We start from the raw sequence: 14,285 nt of genomic DNA on the forward strand, positions 1-14,285 counted from the left end.
CTCAGGATAGGGTGTGCACACATGCAAACAATGTAAAGGTACATACATTCATCCGAATATGTTAGATTAAGATTATACAGCATGTTTCAGTTTTGTCCCTGAGGCATGAGATTATTTAGTACTAATAAAAGCTTCACAAGAAAAGCAAACAGCTACTTTTTTATTAAGTTTATTATTAACCCACCCTGCATCATGCTGAAATCAGGATCATAATTTGTTTTTATGAGCTGTCGCTATCAAAACTCGAAGTGTCACAGACATAACAGCAGCTTTGTTATTTTTATATAATCTCTATGATAAATCCATCCATGTTAAAGTAAAAGAAAAAAAAAACATATCTGAGGGTGCAAAGTTAGATCTCGTGTCCAAACATAAATCTATAACTATTTAAGTTTTGAAAAGTATTTTACAACATTTGAGTGAAGAACATATAAGATCTAGGAGATTTTTAAAGTTTCACCTCAATTTGTATGATATTTTCCATTTTTTTTCATGTTTTTTTATGAATGAACTGAGCTCACAAAACGTTTTTTCAGGGAGATATTTCATTCTACAAGTGCTTGAGATGATAAATTATGTTTATGGGTTACAAAGATAATGTTCCTCTAACTGGCCACCAGATTCCCCAAAAATGACGTGTAACATTGTTATACACGTCATTGTACAACATTGTGTCACAATAAAACACATAGACAATGAGGAAACATTTGAGTGTTTTCTTCATGTTGTAAAAGGTTTTCAGACTCTCAGCTGATTTTTGAAGTTTTTGACTTATAAATGTATTTAACTACGAATTTTATTTTTAAATTTTAGAATTTTTAAATATTATTTCTAAATAAAAACCCCAAAAGACCTCTTTAAGAAAACACCAGGAGGTGAATAAGGGAGACTTGATAAACGTGTTTGGAAAAACCCTGGGCTTTCAGTCAGATGGATGACGGTTAGGATTCCTATTGCTCTGCGCGCACCTGGAGTATTCACACAAGGTGATAAGGCCAGGCAGTCTCTGGACGCTTACAGTCTGAAACACACCTATAAACCCACCGACACAGAGTTTCACTTACTTGATTTGTGTCCCTGAAAGAGTTGGGTATCCAGAAATTCAAAATAATCAACATATTAATGAGTAGACAGTGGCCTCTTCAATTATTAACTAGTTTAAGGAATGTCTGGCTCGTAGGGGCAACTGGAAAGAGACAGAAGTTATTGTTCAGTAACTTTCTGTCCACAAGCTGTGCACAACAATTGTGTAGTTGACTTCAATCAATGTGTATACGTTGCCTGTTGCTGGGCATGTGTGATAATGTCTACATGGGTGTGTAAGGGAAATTAAAAAGCGTGTCTGAGTCACTCATGTCATTCAACGGTCTCAGTGTAGCAGGTGACTTGTAAAACTGATTCAGAAACCTACACACACTGTTGGTCATGAGTGTGTCAGCTCTGAAGCAATTAAGATGATTGCATTGCCTCTTATCAGGCCCACCATCAGTTGCTGATGAGCAAGGGTCTTTGTGTTTATGTGTATATATCTGTGTGTCCAGGTGTCGGTGGATTTACAGTTACAGCTTAACCCCCCCAGATTAGTGAATATACGCAAATCACCTGTACACATGCAGGTTAGCGGGAATTCCCCCAACGCTCACTCAGAAGCAGAGAGTGTGTTTGTGTGTGTCAAGTGATAAGTGCCAGACTTGTTTGTTCCTAAAGGGAGTCTTTCTATGAACACAAACACTTCTCAAGGTGGACTAACTCGACTTATACAGTTTCCAGGGCCTGTTCTCGTCATGGATTTAATTGAAACTAAATGAAACAGCCTTCTTTACAGATGTCTTGTTTTTGTTTTTTTGCTACAGTTTGCATAAAATGTTGCAATAAAAAACAGTTTTGACAATTTACTTCATTTAGTAAGTGGAAATAGATAATTAAATCAACATGGCTCTGATGTGAAAATCTAATACTTGTCTGTGACAACAACAGTGATAACTGAAAGTTAGTTTGCTATGTTGCTCTGGTGAAATTTTTGCCCACTTTTCTTTATTTCAGTCACATTGGAGAGTTTTCAAGCATGAATGTCTTTTGAAAGTTAACACCACAGCATCCCAGTGATATTTAGGCCTGGACTTTGATTAGACCACTTCAAAACCTTATCTTTTTGTGCTTTGGATTATTGTCCAACTGCATAACCCAGCTGCACCTCACACACAGATGGCCGGAAATTCTTCAGGATTTCTTGGTATCAAAAGTAACGGTTCCATCAGTCACACCTCCAAATCACCGTACTGACACCGTCAAGTTCGGGGGTCTCATTGATTCCAAAATTTTGGGAAGCAAAAAGATGGTCTTTAGCAAATGTAGAAAAGCTTTTGAATTTTTGTTAGTAGTTTTTTTTTTTTACTTTGAACTCTCTCGTGGAATCCATTCTCCTCAGTTTTTCTTTCATATTGTTGAATCATGATCTGTGATCCAAACCAAGGTAAATGAGTCCTGAAGTGCTTTGAATGCGATCAACAAATTATTGCTTTGCTAAAGTAATTCTGGTAGTATCATGAACTGCGGTGTGAGGTGGTGAGGCAGGACGCAGCAGACCCAGGTTGGAGTGAGGAGAAGTAGTTTAATGAAGAATATAGTCCAAATGTCCACAAAAACCTGGCAGCACGACTGAGCAGAAGCCTGGGGTCAACGTTAGTAGCGGCAGGATAAACGAAGGGACAGAAAGACAGACTGACACAACAAACGACAAGGACCTGACAGAGATGCAGAGACACAGGTGACATTAAATACACAGGAAGTAATAAGGGAACGAGACACACCTGGGAACAATCAAGGGGAAGACAAGACAACATGGAAACTCAGAAGACACAGAAACTCAAAATAAATACACAGAAAAACACAGATCCTGACAGGTAGTCCACTTCTGAGAAGGTTCAGTGTTATTCTGTGTTTGCTCTATGTGTGGATATTTGCTCTCACTGTTGTTTGCTGGAATGTCAAAGCCTTGGAAATTGTATTAGATGTCAATTTATCTGTTTTTGAATTTGCTCCATTTAAGTATCATCTTGGTTGAGTTTAGCTTGTGAAACTAAATCAAAAATGTTGCTAAACTCAGTTATTTATGACTTACCACAGAAGGTAACACAGCACAGCAGCAGGCTGGTTTGGATCGTTCATTTCCCTTAATAAATAAAATCAACATTTACAAAACATTTAAAAAAAGCATTAAGGGGGTGACACATTTACATGGCATTCTATGCTATGAGCAATAACAACTGTTTGGATGAAAAGATGTGTTAGTTACAAAGATTATTTAAAGTGTCTGTGGCGTGTAACTGTTTTTTAACTGTTTCATGTCCACACCCACAAGTAGGGCCTGCCTCCGAGGCCAGGTGAGTCAGGAGAGGCAGGCTGGCAGGTGAGGAGACAGTTGCACTTCATGTTGGTAAATGATCAGTGTTTCAAAGACGCTGGGAAAATATGCAAAACTTGAGGTTGATGCTGCTGTCTCCACCTTCTCCAACACTATCAGTCTAACACACCCTTTTTTTTCTCTGGCTCTGCCCTGTTTTTTTTTTTTTTTTTTTTAATCTTGGCTCACATGAGAGGCATATTAATGTTTTTTGCAGCAGTCATCTTTGCAACAATGCCATCTAATTGTATACAAGTTTAACAACCTTGCAGCGGAGGCACAAAAGACATTCCATTTGCAATGGTCATGAGCAACCGACAAGTCAAAATGCTCCTGCTTTTTGAAGATAATATACATTGCTCTTATGGGAATGCTTGGAGATAAGGAATGGGACTGGGAACTGGTGGGACTCTGCATTCCCACGGAATATTGTTTGTGTCCTCCAGTAGGCAGTCCGACAATCTGTGGTCTCAATAAACACTCATAAAGCACGCGGACATGAACACAGGCCTACCAGCCTTATCGGAGTGACACATAAACTCGAGTGTGAAGACCGTACATAAATCATCTGTTTTCACGGCGAGATAAGCAGACAGTCAAGTGTTATCTGAGCTCCGAGGATGAAATAAAACATTTATGTGAAATTTTTTTTTATGCAAAAAAAAAAAAAAAAACACACACAATGAAGGCTTCAGGGTGTTTGATGAGTTAATCTGAACCAGACCTTTTTTCAGAGAAAAAAGCCCACACATTGATATCACACTGCGTATTTGTCTGTGAGCACAGGCCGCGCCGTGCGATGGAGAATCCCCCCGGCTGCAGATCCACACCTCCACGCCACAGCTGTCATAAGGACGGACCGGAGGAAAACAACAGCTCTCTTTCTCACCACGCTTTTCGCTTCAATAGCAACAAGCTCTCATGTAACACCTGTCTGCTGTGTTATGAATGACTCTTTTAGAAGGCGATGGGCCAGTAAGCGTTCATAATACAGAGAAAATAGCTTCTTTATAAAGTGGATCACGGAGGATCACTGTACGTTATGTGATAATTAACTGCTTATTCTCTTTAAATCTAATGAACAAAAAAGTTTTAGGTAGCTTTGAGTCTGTTTTAAATCAGACTAATATGATACACTATCCTGATTTTAATTATGATTTGATTGTAACGAAAATTATAAACTTTTATCAAAAGAAAGACATTTATCTTTCCTGGATGCTAAAAATGTGATCCATGCTTTTATTCCATCCCAATTTGGGACTGTAGCAGTTTTCATGAAGTCAGTGTTAACTTTTTGTTTCATGGCAGCAGCCAGTCCAGAATCCCACTGCTCAAAACACAATTATATTTGCTTAGTGCTTGCACTGGTTTCCCTTTAAGTGTCATGAAGTGGTGGATGTGAAGTGGTGAGGCAGACGCGGTAGACCCAGGTTGAAATGAGAAGCTGATTTAATGGTGAAAAATAATCCAAAATGACACGGTCCAAAAGCACAATCCAAAAACAGTCCAACTACCAGGCAGCACGGCTGAGCGGAAGCTAGGGCTCAACACCGGTAGCAACTGGCGAAACGAATGAACGGACTGGATCGACAGAGAACACATTAGACGAGACGGCAACAAACGACTGCTTAGACAAGGACTCGACAGAGACGCAGAGACACAGGTGACATTAAATACACAGGAGGTAATCAGGGAATGAGACACACTTGGGAACAATCAAGGGGAGGACAGGACAACACGGAGACTCAGAAACACAGACAACTCAAAATAAATACATGGAAAAACACAGATCCTGACATTAAGGCCCTTATGGGCCTTAATATAGATTGCCTTTGAATCTGTAGCACCTCAGTTACAGAGCTGATTAACTGATTTTATGTGCAGCCATTTTGTCAGTTTTAAATGTGTTTTGTCAATAGAAGAGAACCAAATGAAAATGTAAACATTGTGAATTTAAAACAAAACAGAAAAGCCTTTTCTGCCAAACCGATAATAGCAGTTTTCTCTTCCTGGATATTTTTTTATTTTAAATTTTATTTTTGCACAACTTTGATTAAGTCGATGCAAATGGCATACATTTTGGCCATTTTATTTATATATTTATTCTTCTTAAAGTTTTCCTTTAAAGAATAGAGCAATTTGTTTTCCATTTTCTTGTTTTTGAGCTGTTGAATCACATTAAGAACACATTTGTGCTCATTAGCTTTTAATATGGCATGAGATATTATTAATGAGATATCATTTGTATCGCCTTTTTATTATTACATTGATTTTCGTACTTTGATGTTGTTTTTCTACTGTATCTAGAGCACTATGTCCTATGTTCCAGTTGCTTTTAAATGTTCTGTATAAGTACATTTGAACTTGAAGATAAAGTGCAAAATCTAAAGCAATAGAGAGACTGTCTCAATTCACCTCCAGAGTGCTTAAATTACGGATAGGCAACTTTGTGTCAATGATGATATAATAGGAAAACAATTTATTAGGACAGGAAAAAAAAAAAAATCATAAAAATCAGTCGTCTTAATAATAATAATAATAACAATAAACTCTTATTGGTGACGTTTGTAAACCTCAGAAGTTGTTATGACATGAAAAGTTACTTTTGCATCATGAATGTCACTGCTAGTTTAAAAAAGAAACTGTGTAAATGCTTTGTTTACACTTAAAAACACAATTTAACACAGTTATTGTAAAGATAATGGCCCTTTATTGATAATGGGCAATTTTGTATTTACAAAGCAGCATTTGTATATTTTCTGATTGCTTGGGCTCAGAGATCTGAAGGCAAAAAGATTTATTTAAAGATTTATATAATTTTTATTTATTTTTTTGTCATTTTTATCTGTAATTATAATAAATTCCACAAATCATTGTGAACTGTTGTGAATGTGAACTAAAAACAATCATTTCAAGTTTTATTGCAACTAAGAACAAAAAATGAAGGAGTCGGCAAAACTAAAAGTTGTGATGGCCACAAATATGAACCTTACCCCAATGACCCATCATGCTTTGCATGAATAAATTGTGCAACTTTGGATCAAAATGCTGGTTAAGAATAAACATTGATGATGATATATGATACACCGATGTTGCTCACTTTTTCTTTTCTGTAACTCATACCTGATCTTGCAGACACTGACATTTCGTTTCTGGTGTTGGTCACGGCTCAACCACAATGTCTTTTTGAGAGTTTTCCTTTGCTGACCAAGTGAGAGAAATTGGCATAGCCTACAGATTTTTCAAAAGTCGCTTCAAATGTTGACACCCCGTTTATCTGGTTGTCTTGTCTGCAAATAACCAATAAAAAAAAATAATAATCTGATCAAAGGAAAAATTCGATACACAAGTTAGGCTTTGTCTGATTATAGGAACTATAGCGAACAGCACAACCACAGCTTAGCAGGGATGTGTCTGTAAGTGCTTGATTATTGAATCAGGCCAAAAAAGCAAAAAATTAGCTAAACTCTAAATCAATTTCTTTGAAAAATATGGCACTCTACATACAAGTTGCACGTACAATTATTCCAACAGCAACACTGAAGAAACAGATTGATTACTGACTGAAAAATAAATATTTAATGACTTCTACGCAGACTTGCAAAACTCCTGGGTTATGTTTAACTGGAGTTCCTTTGAGTAAGACACAGTATATTCATTGCAGATTTCCCTTTTGCATCTCTGAGACAGTTCATAAAGACAACTGTCTATACCTGAATAATGTGACTATGACTGCTGATCAGGAGTCTTTGAATACACAGCTGTTTTTAGGAGTGATTTAACCTGGTGATTATACCTCTTTTATCTTTTTTTTTTAACTGAAGACGTATGTGCTGAATTAGTTTTACAGTTTACATCCCTGCAGGCAAATATGTGCATATTTGAGCCACTGCTTGCATCAGCACATTTACAGATTCAGGAGGTGCAGCATACTGTTTACAATGCCACACAGCTTTGTACTGAAAATGTTGGCAAGCTGAGACTTGCTACAGATAATGATGATGAAAAAGGCCCATTTCACTAAACTAAGTTTTTAGTCGAAAGAGGCTAATGCTCTGCTTAAGGATAAGTTCTTTCCACTACTTGTTTCAGTACATTATATTTGGTGCTCTAAGATACACTGAAAGAATAAAATTAAGTGCCTCTGACTTAATCTGAGAACCTACCTCTGCAGAACCCCCCCCACCCACTCTCACAGAACCTAATTTTTTATGCATTCTGAGACATGAACACAAGCGATGCAACAAGAAATTCCAAAGAGGACATATCACAACACAGCACTGCAGAGTAAAGTTTAATCCATGGGAACTACATTATTTTTGGGTTTTTCTGCTGCTGTGATTTCTACAGGTTCAGGAGTGCCCAGGGAAGCTGGGATAAGTGCGTCAGCTTGTGCACATCGTGCTAAGAGATGCTCTGTTATAGCAGGTGACGGGCTTCCTCTTTCCACCGAAAAACCATGACATCGTCAGAGTGGCTGCAGAGATGTCACTTCCCGTCTGCTGAAATGCTCACAAGCCAGAGTGAGGTCAGCGGAATGAAGAACAGGATGGTTTGCCTTGTTTAGTCCATGCAATTTGGTTAATGTGGTCTGAGATTTGTGCTGAGTGGGCAGCAGAAGAATTATTGTGACATGTGCTAGCTATGACAGTAGAAAGTGTTTTAACAAGTTATTAAGGCCATTGGGCTTGATGTTGATGTTAATGTTTTTAACTCCTAAATCATAAAGACATATTGTCAACTTACAAGAATAATGGTCTAAGTCGTTTTTGCCAAAAGAAATATTTTTGATTTTTTTTTTTCCAAAATAACACTTTATGGATTTTCATAGGAAAATGACGATGTTAAAATACGGCTTTGTGTGTTTGAAATAATTGGAAAGCTTTCCCCCAAAGCAATCAATTTTTGTTTCTGCTACTTTTTTGTTTCTCAAATAAGTGACTCTTTTGTTATTTTTGACAGACTGAGATATTTTTTAAAGCACAACAAGAATCAGTAAGGAAGATGAATTTAGGAAAGAACTCCAGTTTGAAGAAAAAAAAACCCTGAAAACACAACCAAGACGTGGATCTTGATAGTTCGACTTCAAAATTGCTTTAATTCACGTAGCATAGTTGATAACTGTTGGAGACAATTCACCTGGCTTTTGGTCCACATTTACATAATAGCAATGTACATATAATGGACATTGTACAACTTCAGTAAGTTGTCTTTTTTATGTCTAACTGTTTAAATGGGTTGAGTTGCTCTCATGTGATTGGCTGATATGGTAAGCCACAAAAAGGTAGTACATACAAAAACAGGCAGTGAGACTCCTTAGAGCAAATAAAATGCTAATTTGTCAAAAACAATGTTTAGTCAAAGCTCTTTTGACACTGTTTTGTGTCTCTTCACTTATTTGCTTTATATTAGAACACCTCTTATAAAAAATGGAGTAATACATTTATTTTTCCAGTCATGAACAACATTTTAAGCGTTTTCCATGCTTAATAGTCATCTAACCATTTTAAGAAGATAGTGCACAAAGCCTCAATGATCCATACGTACTGACAGCATTGCCTGGTTGATAAAATTTTTTGTCTGCATTAGTCCTGCTGTTTTCACACTTGCCAGTAGATGGCAATATTTTATCACTGCATTTAAAACTAACTTCAATCAGGAGCGATTCACGCAGCAGCAGCACTGGATGATTTATATGATAATTGTATTCATGACTGTAGTTATGATAAGGTAGAGCCTGCAGAGGATTTATGAACTGTAATTTTGCAACTGTCACTATATTTAGTTTAGAGCTGGCTGATATTCTGGTGTGTTTACCCACAATAATCAGTTGGCTTATCTAAGTCCTGCATGAAGGAGATTTTGGGGAGACAGCGCCGTGCTTTCCATCATGGTTAACATTCCACATCTGTCTCCTCCTACAGCCAAACAGCTGAAATCATGTAGACCTGAGCATGATAACAAGAAGGGAACAAACAGCATTATTTGCATTTGAAAATAGTTCACACACACACACACACACACACATATCAATGAGATCCTGCAGTTAAAAAGAAAAAGTGCTCACCTACCCACACGCACACACACCGACATGACCATGCATGGCTACAGAGTTGAACTGCTTTCCAAGACCAATCAGCTTTTTAAGGAGACAGAACCAAGTGTAACAATTACACATACATGCATACACACCATCACACTCAACCAAAAATACATCACTGATTGCAGTGCCAGTGGCTCTGCTCAGAATAGCAACAAACAAAGTGTTACATCTCTTGATTTGCTGCTGGTCATGTGTAGACCTGCCTGTTTTAGTCAGCTTTTTTTTTCTAACCCTTTTGCTGTGTGCGGAGAAACTAAGCAAAGCCAAGATCAAATGCCAAGATGGCTATGTTTCATTTTTGTCTGCTGCATGAGAGTGAGAAGCAGACAAAGAGTCTTTAGATTGATTTCACCTTGTGTTTTGAAAGCTTTCCAAAATTATTTAACTACCCAACAAGCTTGGGCTTGAATAAAAATATATAGCTACGTGTCTATTTTCATACCTGTGGAATACTAGGTAGAGGAAATCTTGGCTTTTTTATAGCTATTCCACTTAGTACTGAGGAAGGACCTCCCTCTCATGTTCTGTTTTAGCTATTGCACAATAAATGAAAAACTGTTATAATCAAAGCAAACACCAACTTACTACGAAGTAATATCAATGTTATTTGTAGCTATCTCTCCATACACATATGAAAAAAGAGAGGAATTAAATCATAAACTCTTTATCTCTGTCAAGAGTTTCCAATTGCTCTGTGCTCAAGCCTTGGAAAACAAGCTGATAGGAGACTGATAGAAAATTGCTGCAAGGTTGATTTTTTTTCTCTATTTTGCTGCAATAATTTACAATTATGAACTCAGCAGATGCACAGTTTCAACAGAGTGTATTTAATGCACCGAAAAGCGGTGCATTAAATAATAAAGCATAACTTAACGAAGCTTCGAGGCAGATAAATTTTACTTGAGGAATTTTAATAATCAAGGTACTCGTATCACTCGAGGAATCGTTTCAGCCCTAGTGCGATGTGCTGACCGGGTCCGGTCGGTAGAACGTGGGGAATGCTTTGAACTTAATTCAGGAATATTCAACATGTTTGTCTTGGCCCGATGATCTCAGCATGTGTGGTGTCCCTCGACTGGGAGCGAGAACGTAGCCTATTGAATGTGACAGGTAAACAATAAATAAAAAAATAAAAAAATATATATATATATATCAAATTGCTATGAAATTTAGGACACCAGGCGGAGACATCTACTTTCTTTATCTGACCTATGTACTCAAGCTATTCAGTGAAAGACATCCACAGACCAAACAACAGATAGTCCCTCCAATGTACCCTGGTATCTCCTGTGTCTCCTCCCATTGGAAAATGCCCACAATATTAGGAAGGAGCTCTCCGTGTGCAGTGGGCACCTCACATCCATAAAAAAATGTCCAATCCACCTCAGCAAACTCTTCGAACTGTGAAAAACCACTCTCTACTCCAAACTCTTCTTGGATGGCTTCTTACACAATCAGTAATAGCGTCAGGATCACCCTGCAGAGAAGTAGGTCATATACACAACTCAAATCCACAATGTCATTCTTTTGATCAATTCCCAAATCCCATGACTCGACATAAGATGAAGAATATAAACCATCGAATAAAGTCTTGCCTTCCAACTCAGTTCTCTCAAAAATACAACAGACTTGTGTGACATCAGCATTTACGCAAAACTCACATCAGTACAGAGTGTCAGCACCCCACTCTGTCCTTCCCTCACATTTTAACCCAACTTCACACAGAACTACCTCCCAACTTTCAGATGTCATCTTGTTCTACCATGTTACAAAAATAAAAAATTGAAAAACGACAAGTGAAGCACTGAACTCAAACTACACCATTCACCTTTATTTTAAAGGATTAACTGAAATATGAAATCTGAACCGTTCTTTTTCAATCGTAATTGGTTTATAAAACAAAAACCCTTCAAGATCTAAAAATATTTGTATACACACTGCATGATACACCATTAAATCATCTGTGAATTAACATGTTAACATAAGACATAAATACAACCTAACCAACATTATATAAGATTCATATACTGTACCTATCATAATCAGCATAAAAGGCAGCTGCAGACTGAATATTTTCGATTTCTACCTGTGCTGCTCCCTGCTTTGTTACAGCTCAGTTGAGTTCTTCTTGAAGAAACTGAGACCGTTGTTGAGCAGACTTCATCTGCTGCTCATTCTTTTCCAGCACATCAAGTGCTAGTTTGAAGATCTTAAAAGATTCCTGAAAGGCATGCATGAAGACATGCTTTATTTGCAGTACAAAGGTACTGCAAATAAAAAACAAATTTCACTGTTCAAAACATTTCACCATTAACACCAATCCTGATTTCATCAGCACTATGAAAATACAATTCTGTAAAACAACTGATATACATTGTGTTCTGTCACTCTAAATGCTTTATGTTCAACATACTTATATTCACTATGTAAATAAGCTAATAGTTTAAAACAGACACAGATATCTTAAAGCGTGATACTCATTCATATTAAAGCTTGACAGAAAATAAATACATCCGTTATAAGTACAGTCACATAAAAAAATTACACTTCATATGAAACGTGGCAGATATTAAATATGTAAAAGCTGTGGTCACGCGTTAATATCACAAGCTTCAAACACAAGAAACATTGCATACAAGTAAGTCTAAATGTGTAAATCATATAGGCATCATCCGATTTGCACAAACTTTTTATGATTGACTTTTGTGAACCTCTAAAGACCCCAGTAGCATTAAATTGTAATTCGACTCCACTACGAACCTTCCATAGCAGCCGATCTGCACCAGATTTTTCGTGTGTCGTCGGGGAGCGCTGCCGGACGCATCGATGATTATCGCCTAGTGGACGGGTGCGGGAACTGCGCAAGAACGTCCACGCGGGTTGCGTCGCCGCAGCCGCCGCAGTCTCCACGAGGCCGGAGCGTCGCTGAGCTACAAGTTTCCGTTCGAGGCTGCTTGCAGCTTTTATTTTATTTTCATAATTTTGGATATTAACTTAATTACTTGGGATAATTTAAGACATGTATATTCAATGCTGCTGTTTTTACTTATTGGGATTCACAAATGATCAAAAGACTGTAGAAGCCCCGTGAGGAGATCTGAAAACTATTACAAACAGAACCAAAGCAAGAACAAACAAAGCCAAAACATGCTTTCTTCTCTACTCTGCTTTGATCCCGTTGGAAGATGGCAGGGTAATCCTTCTTCTAAATGAGGGTATTAATTCAGTGCTGACTTATAATAGCAATAAATGTCATTCAAAATAAGCCCAACGTAGTAAAGAATTCTTAAAAAAAATGCCTACATTAATCAATTTTCCATTATGGAAGTTTAGCCATATTAACAGACGTGTAAACAATTGTGAAACAATCCTGCTAGTTTGCCAGTTTTGTACCATGTGATTATTAAGATCTCTCCAAAGATGAGCAGGATTTTTAAAGCATATTGCATAATCTGGACTGGTTTTCATTGCCATCATCTGAATGCAGTGGTCCTCGTGTTTCCTGTTTATGTCTTCTTCATCTTGCATCTCACTCTTAGAATTTCCACCTCTGCCCATGTCAACTATATACCAGTTGTGAAATTTCTCACACTATTCTTGTCTGATTTCAGGGAAACTTACGGCGTATTATTGAGAGCTGAGAAGCTTGGCTGGCTTTCCATCCATGATATCATCGGAAGTCTCCTCAAAGACCTTTTTATGTCAGTCACAAGCGTGGAGCCAACAATGGTAATCCATTTCTCAGGTGGTATGTGCTGTAAAAGGTTTGAGAAGCTCTTTTGCTCCACCCTCTTGTCTTCAAACTCTTACCTCATCCCCCTTCCTCTCCTGTCCTTTCATTCATTCCTGTCTTTTGTGCTGTGAGATGCAGAAAGGAAGGGAGGAGGGGGAGGAAGGGGTAAAGGAGAGGGATCTTTTGTTGGCTTTCAGGTGCTTTCACATGAAAAGACAGAGTACACACCTAGGTTGCCGCCACAGCAACCCATGGCGTCTCACTTGCTTCCGCTGAGTATACCTGAGTTAGCCTTCAATTGCTTCTGCACCCCGGGTGTGCATAAATACATTGAGAGGCAGGCGCAGATACTGTAAACCTTAAATTGGCAGAAATACACACACCTATGTCACAAGAATATATTTTCAGTTTGTAACTCGCTGAGACACAAGTGGATGATGCTTATCCACGAACATGGTTGCAAAGGAACAAGGCGATACGGAGTGTGTGTGGTTTGAGTGGGGGCACTTGCTGATTGTGCGGCAGCTTTCTCTGTTCTCCCCGTGAAAGGAGCTCAGGTAGCCCTCGGTAATTTTATTTTATTCCCAGGTAGATCACGCTGAGTGCTCTCAAGTTAGAGTCAGGTGTCGGGTAGCTACTTGTCTTTGTGTCTTCAAGGCTGCTGTTGCTTGGATAGTGTTTACAGCCTGGGGAACACAGTGAAAAGGGGGAGGACAGGGCACTAACTTTGATCTGATGCAGACTGTTTGATAGTTTGCGCAGGAAGGAGATAAAGTGTGAGAAAGAGAAACGGGGTAGGGTAAATCCACATTAAGGCCTTGCTACAAATGTTTGCAGCTCTGCGTTTATGTGTATACGTTGTATACGTGTGTACATTCATGTTCAAAAGCCTCAGCAGTGGTACAAATATTATGGTTTGAGTTTTCGTTGTGAAAGTTCACATTGTTTTTATATTTTTGTGCAGATTTGTTATTCTAAAGAATTGTATCTTAATAATCTTAAAACCCAGCTCACTTGTGAAGCTTTCAAAGAGCCCGTCTCTATCA

Source organism: Xiphophorus maculatus, chromosome 1, assembly GCF_002775205.1.
Source record: "Xiphophorus maculatus strain JP 163 A chromosome 1, X_maculatus-5.0-male, whole genome shotgun sequence".
Classification (NCBI taxonomy): Eukaryota; Metazoa; Chordata; class Actinopteri; order Cyprinodontiformes; family Poeciliidae; genus Xiphophorus; species Xiphophorus maculatus.